The sequence below is a fragment of the Myotis myotis genome, unplaced genomic scaffold (genome assembly GCF_014108235.1).
Source record: "Myotis myotis isolate mMyoMyo1 unplaced genomic scaffold, mMyoMyo1.p scaffold_m19_p_4, whole genome shotgun sequence".
NCBI classification, from domain to species: domain Eukaryota; kingdom Metazoa; phylum Chordata; class Mammalia; order Chiroptera; family Vespertilionidae; genus Myotis; species Myotis myotis.
This window is the reverse complement of record NW_023416346.1, coordinates 40,558,211-40,575,749: the sequence shown is the minus strand read 5'-3', so window position 1 is coordinate 40,575,749 and position 17,539 is coordinate 40,558,211.

Here is a 17,539-nt window from a genome sequence, read left to right as displayed (position 1 = left end):
ATGATTCCCCCTCTAGAAACTTATTGTAACTTATCTTTACCTCTGATTTTTACAAGATTTAGTGATGATAAACCTTACTGGGGATATTTTCTCATTCATTGTGCTGGGCACTCAGGTGGCCCTTCTATCTGGATACTTATGTCCTTCAGTTTTGAGGAATAATCTTGTCTTGCTTTTTCCATATTTTCTTTATCTTTTTTTCTGTTATCTCTTTCTAGTACAGCTATTAGTCAGACATTGAATATTCTATACTGGTACACTGATTTTATTCTATTTTCTCTTCACCATAGTTGATGAAACCAGGCTACATTAGTAACTCTTAACCTCAACATATGGGGAGAAAAAAAGCATATGTAAGACTGGTAAATGATAACAGAATGGAGGAAGGTCTCATTCCATATGCTCATAAAAGGAGATACCAATGAAAAGTTAGCTGGTTCCCTCCTTCAAAATTCCCAGTAGTCTCAGGAATTGGAGGAACCATGTAACTTTGACAGTAAATGGAGTGGCTCTAGTAATGTGTTCATATAACCATGTTTGTTTTTTCAACTATATTCTAAAGTTTATTTTAATATATTTTATTTAAAATTCTCTGAAAGTAATCAACTGATTTTTTTCTTTTTCATTTCTTCGTGTATTTTTGCATTTTGTTTCTGGTGTTTGATAAGAAAGGATCACTTAAAAGTCTGTTTATAGAACAGTTAGGCTCCAAATTCTTATCCCCATTCATGCAGTCAAGATGCCAAATCAAACAGGAGAGGGGATGCCGGGGTCCAGCCCCAGTGGGTCCAGGGGTCCCCAAAGGTGTAGACGGAGTCGGCGAAGAAGAAATGACATGGAGACAGTGTTCAGTTGATCAGCAGGCTAGCCAGGATCTCTAGCCAGGATCTCCAGCCAAGTTCTGGTCTGGATCTCCAGAGAAGTTCTGGTTAGGATCTCCAGCCAGGGTCTGTGTCCATGTTCTCTTGCTAGGTTCTCCAGGTTCTCTAGCCAGGTTCTGTAGCCATGTTCCCTTGCCAGGTTCTGTCCAGGTTCTCCAGCCAGGTTCAGTTACCAGGTTCTAGTCAGGTTCTCTTGCCAATTTCTGTAGTCAGGGTCAGTCCAGGATCTTTTGCCATGTTCTCTCGCTAGGTTCTGTCTCTAGGTTCTGAGGCCAGTTTCTGTCCAGGAACTTTTGCCATGTTCTCTCCAGCAAAGTTCTTCTGTCTCTAGAGAACGTTCTGTGTAGGTTCTGTCTCTAGGTTCTGAGTTCTAAGTTCTGTGTCTTGCTGACTTGTTACATCTGTATTTATACCAGTTGATTCAATCCTATCAATCTCTATTACAAAGGTTAGGGCGTTTCTATCTCCATTCCAGGGAGTAAAGATTATGTAGCTTAAGCATGATTGTTCATAGTTAAAGTGATTAATTACCCTCCTGGCACTTAGTTAAGAGGTTTTATTCCCTCCCTAACTTCAGGGGAAAATCCCTACCTGGGGAACCAACCTTTCTCAGAGACCTTGGTTAAAACACATAGTGCCAAGAAGGTGAGCAAACATATTAAGAACAGTATGCCATATATGCCAGGTCCCTTGAAACAGCAAGGATGGACCGGCTCCCGGCAAATAGAACCTGGTGACTGAACCTGGCTGGAGAACCTGGACAGAACCTGGCTGGAGAACCTAGCGAGGGAACATGGCTACAGAACCTGGCTGGAGAACCTGGAGAACCAGGAGGCACAGAACCTACAGAGAACATTCTCTAGAGACAGAAGAACTTCACTGGAGAGAACATGGCAAAAGATCCTGGACTGAACCGGACTACAGAAATTGGCAAGAGAACCTGACTAGAACCTGGTAACTGAACCTGGCTGGAGATCCTAGACAGAACCTGGCTGGAGAACCTAGCGAGGGAACTTGGCTACAGAACCTGGCTGGAGAACCTAGCAAGACAACATGGACACAGAACCTAGCTGGAGATCCTGAACCAGAACTTCCCTGGAGATCCAGACCAGAACTTTGCTGGAGAACTTGGCTGGAGATCCAGGCTAGGCTGCTGATCAACTGAACGCTGTCTCCGTGTCATTCCTTCTTCGCCGACTCCGTCCACACCTTTGGGGACCCCTGGACCTGCTGGGGTTGGACCCCAGCAAGGGGAAGAATAATATAGCAAACTGGAGCAGAGAAGCTCTGAGCTCTGACACTCTAGGCACAGAGTAGAGCAGTGATGCATGAAACCAAAAACCAGGAAAAATAATTGAAAATCTGCTTCTGGATTGATATATTCCTAGCCAGCCCACTTCTCCTGCCCAACATTAGAATGCAAGCAACCAGGCTTACCCAGTTCCCCCACAAGGAGTTGATTAAAGAAACTTTCTCTGGAGAAACTGAACAGCCCTGTGATGTTAACATTTAGGGCAGTGGTCTTCAAACTGCGGCTCGTGAGCCACATGCGGCTCTTTGGCCCCTTGAGTGTGGCTCTTCCTAAGCCTTAGGAGTACCCTAATTAAGTTAATAACAATGTACCTACCTATATAGTTTAAGTTTAAAAAATTTGGCTCTCAAAAGAAATTTCAATCGTTGTACTGTTGATATTTGGCTCTGTTGACTAATGAGTTTGCCGACCACTGATTTAGGGGAACCTAGAAAAGAAATGCCAGAAGGCTATATGCTTGTTCTAATATGCAGCCCACCAATTGACAAAACCTGCTGCCACACAGAGTTTCCATTCAGCATTTAGAAGTTCAATTTAAAATTAAATGAGCAGCCAAGGATCACTAGTTATTTGAAAAGGGCATCCAAAATGCAAGACAGAGACAAAATGAGCAGAAGAGAAGCAAATCAACAGAACAAGAAATAGTTTAAGAACGTAAGAAAGCTTCAAAGAGAATGTAGCATTTTTAGAGTGGGAAAATATTAAACCCACTAGACTAGAACAGGATGTTATAGAAAGGGAACACAGAACAAGTGACTTTGGCACTCATTCTAGTACACAACTTCCGGTTTGTATGTACCATGTGGTGGAAACTAAGAGTGCACAGTTGTGAGTCTGAGTATCATACTGAAAATAAGGGATGTAAGTAGCCAAAATGTATACTGACTACTATATGAAAATACATTTCTGTGTTTTCTCATGTTATAAAACAATTCATGTTGTTTCATTTTCTTTAAATTATGTAAGAAAAGGTATAAGTTGTCAGCTGACATAGAGCTTAGGGCGTTTTCAGCTCTCTTCTGAGCATGCATCTAGTCTTGAGCATGTGTATGGCCTTCTGTATTCCCAGGAATATGTGGAAGCTTTCAGAGCCTTTATTCCCTAAAGCAGTGGTTCTCAACCTTGGCTGCACATTAGAATCACCCCGGAATCTTTTTAAAATCCTGATTTCTGGGCCTCATCCTCCGGAAATTCTCTTTCTTTGTTATGGGGTGGGGCCACAACATTAGTAACAAAGAAACAGAATTTCCGGAGGATGAGGCCCAGAAATCAGGATTTTAAAAAGATTCCGGGGTGATTCTAATGTGCAGCCAAGGTTGAGAACCACTGCCCTAAAGCATCTCGTTGCCCAGCCTTCCCTACTGAGATTTTTAGTTAGTGTATTATTTGCTTCAACTGTTATCCCTTGCCCCAGGTGGCAGCAACTAATATGTTTGCTTTCAAATGTGTTTGACAATCACCCCCTCCGTAGCTGCCGCAGCCCTGGAAGAGTTCTGAGATAGGCTCAATAAAGGCAAGCCCTTTGAATTGGTCTTTCAGGGAGTCACCAAGCAAGTTAAAAAGAGAACAAAACCAAAAAAAGACCCAGACAATTCTTTGAGAACAAGGTCTGTTCTGCTCCCTCTGGTACTGGGCACTGGGTACTGGGTACTTGTACCGGGAATGTGGGCTACTGTCTTTCAAGGCCTCTGCTGAGCTGGGGAGCAGGGAATGGGTCCAGGGTAAGATGCCACAAAGCTCTCTTGTTAAAGTACAGCTGCTTTTTCTTGATTAAACATGCTCCTGTTCTGCAAGCTTTAGATTAGTATCCAGAGTTCTGAAAAATTAATTCTGATGTGTTTTGCTAGTTTGTTTATTGCTCCCGTGGAGGGATGGACTTTTGGAGTTCCCTACTCCAGAATTTTTGCAGATGTCACTTGGATTTTTTTATTGACAGTTTTGGGGGAATTTTTTAGAATGCCCCATCTTTGATATTTGTCTTATGTTTTTCCTTCATGATTATGCTTGGGTTATGGGATTTTGGAGGAGCACCACAGAAGTGAAGTGCCATTCTCACCACATTATATCACAGGTACATACTATCTTTTTACTACTGTTAAAAAGAGTGGAAGCAGAGTGTAGTGGTTTAGAGGTTGGACTTTTAATTTAATTTTAAATTTTTAAATTTTTTTATTGATTTCACACAGGAAGGGACAGGGAGAGAAAGATAGAAACATCAATGATGAGAGAGACTCATTGATCAGCTGCCTCCTGCACGCCCCTACTGGGGATTGAGCTGCAACCTGGGCATATGCCCTGACTGGGAATCGAACTGTGATCTCCTGATTCATAGGTCCACGCTCAACCACTGAACCATGCCAGCTGGGCCTAGAGGTTGGACTTTAAAGTCAAACGCATCTGAATTCAAATTCTGGCTCCTCCAATTGCTTGAATGAGTGATGGAACTTCTCTAAGCCTCAATTTTCTTATCTGTAAATTAGGAGTAATAATAGTAGCTACTTTATAAGGTTACTGCAGAAAATCAAATAAGAAAATTCATGTGAAGTAATTAACATGATATGTGAACTAGTAGAATAAGAGGATGTATGTGTATGTGGGTATGCACAAGAAAAATTTTAAAGATAGATTTGACTTTGGGTGGTGGGCACACAATGTAATGTACAGATCATGTATCATAGAAATGTACACTTGAAACCTATATGATCATATTAACCAATGTCACCCCAATAAATTAATTAAAACAACATATATGATGGCAAAAAAGAGAATCAGAAATGATTTTCATTATATAAAAAAGTGCCATAATTTTTCTGAAAGATTTGATCGGAAAACCAGAGTTCCATGGGGTTATATATATTTGGATAAAATGGTAAATTTTACACATGGGGCATTATTCTTGAGGACAGGCCAGGTGGGAACTATAGTTAGAGCTCCTAGGTAGCAGGATCCAGTATAAGCCTAGCATTTGTGGTGAGGGGGGCTGGAATCCAAGAAGAAAAAGTCATGAAAACTATATAGTGGGTAAAAGCACTACTATTGGAATAATACAAACCAGGGACCAGATCCTGGCTCTTCTTTCACAGTCTCTGTGACGTTGGGTAAAGTGATTTAACTTCTTTCAGCTGACGTATCCTTATCTGTAAAATGGGCATGAAAGAACACATGTAAATGGCCTGGAACATTGTAAATGGCCTGGAACATTCCCTGTCACATAGCTCAATAAATGATAGCTACTCTTTCTACCTAACAGTTGTGACTTGGTAGCAGTTATAAGTCTTTAAGTCAGAGAGGACTTTTGGTGTTAGAGGTGGCTTTGGGAAGCTTCGCCTTTCAATATGTAGGATGTTTTGGGCTCCTCCCCTTTTTAGTGGCTTCAGTCCCTTGTTCAGGTATGCTGCAAGTTGTTCTAGCCTAGGTGTTTTTATAATATTTGTGGTCACTAAATTTAAAAAAAAATATTTTCAGTGTACAGTCAGAAAGAAAATGAAAACCACATGGAAAATTCAGCCCATTCCAATGTGTTCTTAGTCCCCCATTCTACATCCTGCTAGGCTCTTTTCTGCAGATGATGGCTGAGAATATCCTCTTTAGAGTAATAAATCACAGGAACATTAAATGCAGCTTTGCAGCTGCACCAGGGCTAGTTAGAAGCCTATTCAAGAAAAGGGCTTATGTGGAGGAGTGCCCCCCCCCCTTCTTTTTAAAAAGCCACCTGTACCATTTTTGTCTTGGTTTTTAAGTGGAAATGATTTTAAGATGTAAATTTCCCCACTCTACTTATGTTTATGATGTACAAATAGTTCTTTGTTAATAGGGAAAGAAAAAAAAAAAAACGCACACCAAAATGCCAGACCTCATTAAGGCTCTTTAGAGAAAGTGTGCCTCTTTAACTTTCCAATTTCCTTTCTAAGTTAGTAATTTAGGGGCTGGACAAGATGCAGGTGGAAGGAATTGCTTCATTGACAGCTGGCCCTGAATCTCACATTCCTGGAAGTGCACCAGTTCAGGGCACAGAGCTATCTGGGAGAACGAGGACCAGTCTGGAAAGAGCACGTACTGTAATCCAAATCATTTTCCTGTTGTTTGGCAAAGTCCCAAACGTCCTTTGAGGCTAGGAGAGATAGCTTTGAGGAGAAAATTGGGACCATATCATCTAATCCAGATGTCAAAACCCAGGCTCTGAGAAGGAAAAAGCCTTTTATTATAAACTAGGCCTTGCAGGGGAAGAATATCTTCTTTATAAATTAGACCTTGAGGAGGGAATATCCTTTCATTATAATCATATCAATTCACATAATGAGGTTAGCTGTGCAGTTTGTTGAAGATGATGGTCAGCCATGTAGAATGATTTAAAGAGTTACAGAAGGGCTCCCTGTACACAATAAAATCATACTTACTCAGGCCCGATATTCCTTCATCAGTAATTCTTAACCCTTTTTTGGGTCAAGGACTTGCTTTAGAATTTAGTGAAAGCTACTGGCCAAAAGTTTCCATCTGAAAAATGCATATGTGTATTCACGCACCAATGTTCATTTTTGTGGGATCAGTGTTTCTCATAGTTGATTTTCAAGAGCTATGTAATGGCTTTGTCCACACATGATCCACCATTTAAGTAAATTGAAAAGAAGCTCTTTCAAAAAGAAGAAAAAAGAAGCTCTTTCACATTTTTATCACTGTCACATTAAAATATTTAAGAAATATATTCTAATAACTTCACATCAGGAAGGGGGATGGCATTTAGGGGAAATTTTTCACCAAGGCATATAGGTCTGCCTTGGTGATGCACAGCTGGATCACAGGTCAGCTCCCATATTGAGTTGGTTTCTTTCCTTCCTGTTTCTACTAAATTTTTTAAAAAAGTATCCAAACTGTAAAATACTTTACAATACTCCAGGATAGATGAAATAAGAATGGTAAAATTTGATAACCATTTGTCTATAGTTAGGTTCCTCAAAGTAGAGTCTAAGGCAAGAATTTGGGTGTAGTTAGGTATAATTGGGGTATTGCCCCAGGAAGCAGGAGTGAGATAACAGGGAGAGTTAGAGAAGGTGGAAACATAACTTTAAAGGTGCATTATGCAGTTGTTACTTTGGGCAACAAGGGATTGATTCTGGTCAGACTTCCTGAGAAGGATGTTGAGTATTTCTCAGAACTACCCCTGTGATGGATGACAGGCCGTAGCTTTCATCCACTAGCTCCTGTCCCCCACTAGGTCAAGGTTTTCCCCAAAGGCATTACTACTCTCACACTTCTGGCTGTGATTTCATGTGGGCTGGTTTTGGAGAAGGCACTGGGGCACAAGTGGAAAGAGAGAAGCATGATATTGAGGTGGGATGCTGTAGGGCTAATGTAAGTCTGAGATCGCATAGAATTGTCCATTACAACTTTGGCTGAAATCAGAGGTGGAACAGGGGTTGTGATGTAGAACTCTAGGGGCATTACATTAATTACTGAGTAGAGAGCACGTGGAGGTTCATTATCCTATCCCTTCTACTTTTGTGTATATTTCAAAAATTTTTCATAATAAAACATTAAAAATCCTAATTCAATTATAGGTCATTGGAACTACCTCAAGTATTTAATGAGCTTTATTATATAGTTTTGCATGTTTGGAGCAAACATGGGCCCAGAAATTACAGTGACAGTTTCCTGCTGACACTGAAGCATCCGTTCAGATGCTAAAGTCCTTGAACAAATCACATTCAAAGGCTGAAAGGTTGAATGTTCAACTTGGGAGATAGATGGGTGTGAATTCCTAATCACCTCTTTGATTGCATTCAGTTCTAGAAAGTGTGGTAGCACGTTTTACTGTGAAAGACTTGGGTGTGATATTTAAATATACCCAACTAGAGGCCCAGTGCACGGATTCATGCACCGGTGGGGTCCCTCGGCCTGGCCTGCAGGGATCAGTGGACCTCTGTGCCACTGCAGCCTGTCCTTACCCACCAGCTCATCAGGCTCCAGCCCGCTGTCGGTGTTGATCCTGCACAGCATAAAGTAGTGCGTGAAGTGGCAGGCGGCTGGGGAGAAGCCTGAGCCCGGGCTGGGCACTGCCACTCCTGCTCATCCTGGCCCCATTGCCACTGGTGCTGGGGCATGCAGAGGGAGTGTCCAAGAGAGAGGCTCATGCCACAGCTGTGCTGGCCAGTCTTGAGCCCGGTGTCTGGCGCCTGTCAGCTGAGCAGCACTCCTGCCGTGGGAGCACACTGACCACCAGGGGGAAGCTCCTGCATTGAACGTCTGCCCCCTGGTGGTCAGTGCACATCATAGATACTGGCCGGTCATCTGGTCATCCAGTTACTTGGGCTTTTATATATACTAGAAGCCCAGTGCACAAAATTTGTGCATGGGGGGTGTCCCTCAGCCCGGCCTGCACCCTCTTGCAACCCAGGACCACTGGCTCCTAACCACTCACCTGCCTAATGCTCCCAACTACCCTCCCCTGCTAGACTGGTCACCCCCAATGGCCCTCCCCTGCTGGCCTGGTTGTGCCCCCAACTGCCCTCCCCTGCCGGCCTGATCATGCCCCCAACTACCCTCCCCTGCTGGCCTGGTCGCCCCTAACCCCCTGCCATCCTGATCTCCCCCCTCACTGCCTCTGCCTCGGCCCCCACCACCATGGCTTTGTCTGGAAGGAAGCTGGATGTCCGGAAGATGGTCAGTTGACCCAGTCTAATTAGCATGTTACCCTTTTATTAGTATAGATAGACTAGAGGCCCAATGCACAAAATTTGTGCACTGCGGGGGGAGGTCCTTCAGCCTGGCCTGTACCCTCTCACAGTCCGGGAGCCCCGCGATTGATTGCCCTGCAGAGGGAGGCCCTGCCCACCCACCACAGCCTGCTGGTTGGTGGCCTGGGCCTCTCTCTGTGGAGTGATCATGGGGCGATTGCCAGGTCCCCGACCAATTGCATCACACTCACCTTGGCTGGCCTGGCACCAGTGGGTGTCATAGCATGGTTGTCCGAAAGGTCATTCTGCTGTTCAGCCGTTTGGTCAATTTGCATATTATGCTTTTATTATTATAGATAATGTGTAGTCTATTTCTTTCTGTGAAAAGTGGACAAATCTCAACATGTTGAGGTAGAAACAAATTCTTAGTGATAAAACTGCACCATAGTTTGGTCTTTTTAAGAAATCTTGATTATTTTATTTTTAACATTAAACATAGCAATATATATATTTAAATATATTTGTATTAATTTCAGAGAGGGAGAGGGAGAGAGAGACAGAAACATCAATGATGAGAATCATTGATCAGCTGCCTCCTGCATGCCCCCTACTGAGGATTGAGCTCATAACCTGGGCATGTGCCCTTGACCCGAATCAAACCTGGGACCCCTCAGTCCGCAGGCTGATGCTCTATCTACTGAGCCAAACCAGCTAGGCCAACATAACAATATTTTACCACTGAAGTAATTACTTGCATCTGAATAGATGGCTTCGAAACTCCTCTTGGGCTAGGAATTTAAAATCTGAGAAATGATCTTTAATGGCATTATCATTGTCATAAAGTCTTCCCCATTTCTTGTTTCAATACCTTATGGAAAAATGGTTTCTTTTAACAACTGACATGCTTAGAGTGAAGTTTGATTTCCTGCTGCTTGTTTCTTTGTACAGCATGCTGGGAAAACATACCTTTAGGGGCCACAATATAATTATATTCACAATTTTTATGGTTTTCTTCAACACGATCAGGGGACTTAGTGCTGATCAATAACTATTATCAGTGAATCAAGCAGTGAGTGCCTTGGCATTTGGATGCAATCTCTGTTATTTGCATAGCAACATATTTCTCGAATGTATTCATTGCTAATGCTCCTTAGAATAGAGCATTGGTACCCCTTTTCCAATCTACTTAGTGACTCACAAAAAACACTTGTTAACTAAATTCATAAAATGTCCTCTTATGTGGAGAAACTGAGTCACTCTTACATTGCTCGTGGAAATGTAAAATGGTACAGCCATTCCAGAAAAGAGTAGGACAGTTTCTTATAAAATTAAGCATGCAGCTACTATATAGCCCAGCAGTTGCAAGGGATATTTATCCCAGGGAAATGAAAACATATTTTCATGGAAAAACCTCTACACAAATGTTCACAGCAGCTTTTTAAAAAAGACATTTTTATTGATTTTTAGAGAGAGATAAAAGGAGAGGGATAGAGAGATAGAAACATCAACAAGAGAGGAACATCATTGATAGACTGCCTCCTGCATTGCCCCCACCGCGTATCGAGCCCACAACCCAGGCTGGGAATTGAACCCACACCCTGGCTGGGAATCAAACCAGAGACTCTTGGTTCCTGGGTCAATGCTCAACCACTGAGCCACACCAGCCGGGCTTCACAGCAGCTTTACTTGTGTTTTTTGTTTGTTTGTTTTTTAGGACTCAATTCTTTTTTTCCCCCAATCTTTATTGTTTTTTTTTTAATATATTTTTTTATTGATTAAGATATTACATATGTGTCCTTGTCCCCACGTTACCCTCTACCCCCCACCCCCCCCACCCCCGCTCATGCCCTCACCCCCCCGTTGTCCATGTCCATTGATTAGGCCTATATGCTTGCATATAAGTCCTTTGGTTGATCTTTCCCCCTTACCCCCACCCTCCCCTACCTTCCCTCCAAGTCCCGACAGTCCAATCAATGCCTCTCCGTCTCTGGATCAGTCCTTGTTCATCAGCTTATGTTGTTCATTATATTCCACAAATGAGTGTGATCCTGTGGTATTTATCCGCTCTCAAGTTCCATCCCTGCTGTGGCAAATGGTAAGAGTTCCTTTTTCTTCTTCCTCTTCTTAAAGAATACCTTTCAGCATTTCATATAATGCTGGTTTGGTGGTGATGAACTCCTTTAGCTTTTTCTTATCTGTGAAGCTCTTTATCTGACCTTCTATTCTGAATGATAGCTTTGCTGGATAAAGTAATCTTGGTTGCAGGTTCTTGCTATTCATCACTTTGAATATTTCTTGCCAGTCTCTTCTGGCCTGCATGGTTTCTGTTGAGAAATCAGCTGACAGTCGTATGGGTACTCCCTTGTAGGTAACTGACTGTCTTTCTCTTGCTGCTTTTAAGATTCTCTCTTTATCTTTTGCTCTTGGCATTTTAATTATGATGTGTCTTGGTGTGGTCCTCCTTGGATTCCTTTTGTTTGGGGTTCTCTGCGCTTCCTGGACTTGTAAGTCCATTTCTTTCACCAGGTAGGGGAAGTTTTCTGTCATTATTTCTTCAAAAAGGTTTTCAATATCTTGCCCTCTCTCTCCTTCTGGTACCCCTATAATTCTGATGTTGGTACACTTGAAGTTGTCCCAGAGGTTCCTTACACTATCTTCATATTTTTGGAATCTCTTTTCTTTTTTCTTTTTCGGTTGGGTATTTTTTGTTTCTTTGTATTTCAAATCTTTGACTTGATTCTTGGGATCCTCTTTTCTGCTGCTGGATCTCTGTAAATTATTCTTTATTTCAGTCAGTGTATGCTTAATTTCTAGTTGGTCCTTTTTCATGTCCTCCATGGTCTCCCTATACTTATTGAGGGATTCATTAAATTTATCGGCGGTTTCCATAAAAGTCTTGAAAAACCTTATAACCGTGGCCTTAAACTCTATATCCAATCGTTTGCTTTCCTCCATTTCTGCCATTTGTGACCTGTTTCTTTGTCTCCACATTTTGGCAGCTTCCCTGTGTTGATAGAGTGGCCCTGTGCGCCAGGTGTCCTGTAGGGCCCAGTAGCTCAGCCTCCCCAGTTACCTGGGGTGGACACTCTTGGTGCACTCTTGGTGCCTTGGTTGTTGTAGAATCACTGGGAGGAATTGACCTCCAGGCCAATTGGCTGTGAGAATCAGCTGTGTCTAAAGTGGGAGAACTTCTGTGCTGAAGACACCCTTCTGGGGCAAGACTTGCTTCAGTGGGGCTTTGGTGCTCACTGAGTCTGCTCCCTGAGTGCGTCCCTTATGGATCTGAGGAGTTGCAGTCTGGATGGACCCCCTCTGACCACTGGGTACAGTGGCTCCTGGATCTAAGGAGGTGCTAATTCAGCCTCTGCCTGAGGCCACACAGCAGGAGCCACGAAGACGCTCAGCTGTGAAGCAATGCAAGCCGCTGCGGGGCCTTGGGCCTTCTCTTGGAAGTTCAGGGTCTGCCTGGTTCGGCTGCAGTTAGGTACATTCACATGCAAAAGCCTCTGCCGCAGCCTGGGTGGGGCGGGGTCTCAGGGAGTCAGAGGGCGGAGAAAGCAGCCATGGCCGATTCTCCGCCCGGAGTCGCGCGTCTCAGTGTTCCGGTAACGGCTGCAAGCACCTCTGAGGGAAAGCCGCCCTCAAGTTCGCTCGCTGCCAGACAGACCAGCCTCTCCCCGTATGAGTCCTGGGTCCCCAGAGACTTCCCAGAACCGGAGTTCAGAGCAGTCAGGAGCTTGTGACTCAAAAAGTCAGCCGCGTCCTCAGGTGCTACCCCCTTTCCTCGCACGCGCGCCGCCGTACCTCTGCACTTCACCTCCGCAGCGCCTCTGGCTCTCAGCGTGCTTTTCTTTCCTTCTAGTTGTGGAATTTACACTCAGCCAGCCTTCCTGTTGTTCTGGATGATGTTTGCTCAGTCCTTTGCGGTAATTTTCAATTGTTGTGTGAGGCGATAATTTCCCGGTGTTTACCTATGCCGCCATCTTAGTTGCTCCTGTCCCCAATCTTTATTGTTGAAAGTATTACATATGTTCCCCATTTCCCCCCACCGACCCCCTCCAGTCCACCCCCATCCCCCACCCAAGGCCCTCACCACCCCACTGTCTGCCATCCTGGGTTATGCCTATATGCATACAAGGTCTTTGGTTAATTACCTCCCACTCACCCACCCTCCCCTGCCTTCCCTCTGACTTTCCGCACTCTATTCCATGCTCCCATGTCTCTGGATCCACTCTGTTCATAAGTTTATTTTGTTAATTAGATTCCACATATGAGTGAGATCATGTGATACTTGTCTTTTTCCAGCAGCTTTATTTGTGATAGCCCCTAACTAGAAACAACCCAAACAACCCAGATGTTCTTCAATAGGTGAATGGTTAATAAACTGGGACACATTAGGGAATACTGCTCAGCAATAAAAAGTAACAAATTATTGATACACACAACATCTTGGGTAGATTTATAAAGAATTGTACTGAGTGAAAATAAAACAATGCCCAAAGGCTATATGCTGTATGATTCCAAACATATCACATCCTTGAAATGACAAAATTATAGAAATGGAGGACAGATTAGGGATTGCCAAGATTAAGGAGGGAATGGAGTTGGTGGGGAGTGGCTCTGGCTATAAAAGGACAACATGAGAAATCCTTGTGGGTGATGGAAATGTTTTGCATCTTGACTGTATAATGTCAGTATGCTGGTTGTGATATTGAACTGTAGTTTTGCAAGACACTGTTAATGGGAGAACTGGGCAAATGGTACTTGTTTTTTTTCTGTATTATTTAAAAAATATATTTTTATTGATTTCAGAGAGAAAGAGAGAGGGAGAGAGAAATAGAAATATCAATGATGAGAGAGAATCATTGATCAGCTGTCTCCTTCACACCCCCTACTGGGGATGGAGCCCTCAACCCAGGCATGTGCCCTGACCAGGAATCAAACCGTTACCTCCTGGTTCATAGGTCGATGTTCAACCACTGAGCAACACTGGCCCATATCTCTGAATTATTTCTTACAACTGCATGTAAATCTACAATTATATCAAAATCACAAGTTTAATTAAAAAACACCCCTTTCCTCTTAAAGCATGGGATTTCAGGGTCAAAAATGCAAATAAAGTCATGGAGCGCCTCCCTTGTATGTATAGCATTCCTTTGCCAAGAATCTGCACATCAGTGGTTTTGTCTGACTCTAAAGTAAATTATCTTCTGGAGTCCACATGTGTTAGTAATTTCCCTTCTTCATTGTATGCCATAGATATTATAGATGTCCAGTGATATTGTTTGTTACAGGAATTCTGCCAATAGCTCATTCTGCTTTCTCTGTCATTTGTCATTAATGTTGTACCTGGCTTTATACGCTTCTTGGCCATAAAGTGAACTTATACTTGTTTTGTCAAGAGGTCTGACAACTTTGAAGGATACCCCTATAGCTTTGGTATCTTCTCCACCTTAGTTACAATATTCATCAATTTCCTACAACAAAGAATTACTTCATGCTTGTTCTCAAAAAGTACAATTGGTTTACCACAGGGTCTGCTGTACTTTGTTTAATAATTCTGTAAAAGCCTTGATGACTTCATATTATAAATAGCATACTGGAGACTAGGGTCAAATGATTACAGGTCCAATAAAATCAAATTTTCAGATATTTATCTTCTTTTTAAAAAATTTTATCTTTGTTGAAAGTATTACATATGTCACCTTTTTATTCCCATTGATCCCCCCCACCCCCCACCCCCACCCCAGGCTTTCACCACACTATTGTCTATATCCATGGGTTATGCACATCCTATATAATAAAGAGCTAATATGCAAATGGTCATCACACCCTCGCACTGGAACTGCTCAGACACTCAACACTGTGAGAGAGGAAGGGGGACCAGCCAGGCACAAATGAGCTCATAAGAGAGGAATGGGGTCCAGCCAGGCTGCCGCCCGGGAGAGGGACAAGCCACCCGCCGTGTGGTCCTGGGCACTGGTGCCTGTGGCCTGGGCAAAGCTGCCCACCCATGGTCCCTTGTGGCTGTGTCCAGCCCAGGCGAAGCTGGCCCGGGTCCTGGGTGCCTGCAGCTGGCCGGAGGGAAAGAAGCCCAGGTCCCGGTTGCTGGGGTCCTGCCCCAGCAGGTCCAGGGGTCCCCAAAGGTGTGGACGGAGTCGGCGAAGAAAGAATGACACGGAGGTAGCGTTCAGTTGACCAGCATGGTTGGGTTCTCTCTCCTGGTTCTATCCAGGATCTCCAGTCAGGTTTTGTCACCAGGTTCTGTCGCTAGGTTCTCCAGACTGGTTCTGTCCAGGTTCTCCAGCCATGTTCGGTCACCAGGTTCTGTCCAGGATCTTTTGCCATGTTCTCTTGCTAGGTTCTGTCTCTAGGTTCTGTGTCCTGTTGTCTTGTTACATCTGTATTTATACCAGTTGATTTTAATCCTGTCAATTTCTATTGCAAAGGTTAGGGCATTTCTTATCTCCATTCCAGGGAGTAAAGATTATGTAGTTTAAGCGTGATTGTTTGTAGTTAAAGTGATTACCAGCCTGGCACTTAGTTAAGGGGTTTTATCCCCTCCCTAACTTCAGGGAAAAATCCCTACCTGGGGAAACAACCTTTCTCAGAGAGGTGACCTTGGTTAAAACACATAGCGCTAAGGGGAGCAAACATATTAAGAACAGTATGCTATATACGCCAGATCCCTTGAAACATATGCTGTGCAGATGTTTCTTTCCTGCAGCGACTGTGTCAAGCAGCAAGGATGGACCGGCTTCCGGCACCCGGTGACTGGCCAAAGGAGGGAATCCTAGGTTCTGGGTGTGGGGCGAGGCAGAGGCAGTTAGGGGTGATCAGGCCAGTAGGGGAGCAGTTAGGGGTGATCAGGCAGGCAGGCAGGTGAGCAGTTAGGAGCCAGCACTCCCAGATTGCAAGAGGCAGTTGGACATCCCCCAAGGGGTCCTGGGTTGGAGAGGGTGCAGGCCGGGCTGAGGGATCCCCACCCCCCCGTGCATGACTTTCATGCACCGGGCCTCTAGTATGCACATAAGTTCCCTGGTTAATCTGTTCCTCTCCCCGCACCTTCCCTCTGAGATTTCACAGTCTGTTCCATACTTCTATGTCTCTGGATCTATTTTGTTCCTTAGTTTATTTTGTTCATTAGTTTTCGCATATGAGTGAGATCATGTGATACCTGTCTTTCTCTGACTGGCTTATTTTGCTTACATAATACTCTCCATGTCCCTCCATGCTGTCTCAAAGGGTGAGAGATCCTTCCTTTTTACAGCTGCATAGTATTCCATGGTGTAAATGTGCCACAGCTTTTTTATACACTCATCTACTGATGGGCACTTGGGCTATTTCCAGATCTTAGCTACTGCAAATAACACAGCTATGAGCATAGGGGTGCATATATTCTTTCTGATTGGTGTTTTGAATTCCTTAGGATATATTCCTAGTAGTGGGATCACTGGCTTAAATGGCAGTTCCATATTTAATTTTTTGAGGAAACTCCATACTGTTTTCCATAGTGGCTGCACCAGTCTGCACTCCCACCAACAGTGTGCTAGGGTTCCCTTTTCTTCACGTCCTTGCCAGCACTTGTCATTTGTTGATTTGTTGATGTTAGCCATTCTGGCTGGTGTGAGGTGATACCTCATTGTCATTTTAATTTGCATCTCTCGGATGATTAGTGAGTTTGAGCATTTTTTCATATGTCTCTTGGCCATTGGTATCTCCTTTTTGTGGAAGTACAGTGGGGCCTTGACTTATGAGTGTCCCGACTAACAAGTTTTTTGAGATATGAGCCTTCTCTCAGCTGATTTTTTGCTTTGAGTTGCGAGCTAAAATTCGGGTTACGAGCCAGCTTCAGATACCCCACCGCTAGTTGGCGCAGCGAACATCACAGTGAACACCACAACATCAGCCCAGCATCACGTGTCTCACTTGTTCACTTTTTGATTTGACATATGAGTAATTTGAGTTATGAGCTCCGTCACGGAACGAATTAAACTCGTAAGTCAAGGCCCCACTGTATCTATTTAGGTCCTTTGCCCATTTTTTATTTGGATTGTTTGTCTTCCTTTTGTTAAGTTGTGTGAGTTCCTTATATATTTTGGGTATTAGTCTCTTATCTGATGTATCATTGGCAAATATGTTCTGCTATACAGTGGGCTCCCTTTTCAGATATTTGTATTTGTGGCTACTTGTGTGATATTGTCACATGTACAGATTTATTTGTCCTAGCACATACAGATTCACATTCTGAATTTGTACTGGAGCCTTGTTCACTATTTATATTCCTGGTGTTTACTGTGTTATAGTGCCGGGGTCCAACCCCAGCAGGTCCAGGGGTTCCCAAAGGTGTAGATGGAGTCGGCGAAGAAGGAAGGACACGGAGACAGTGTTCAGTTGATCAGCAGCCTAGCCAGGATCTCCAGCCAGGATCTCCAGCCAAGTTCTGGTCTGGATCTCCAGAGAGGTTCTGGTGTTTATTGTCTTGTTACATCCGTATTTATCCCAGTTGATTTTAATCCTGTCAATTTCTATTACAAAGGTTAGGGCGTTTCTTATCTCCATTCCAGGGAGTAAAGATTATGTAGCTTAAGCATGATTGTTTGTAGTGATTAACTGCCCGCCTGGCACTTAGTTAAGGAGTTTCATCCCCTCCCTGACTTCAGGGAAAAATTCCT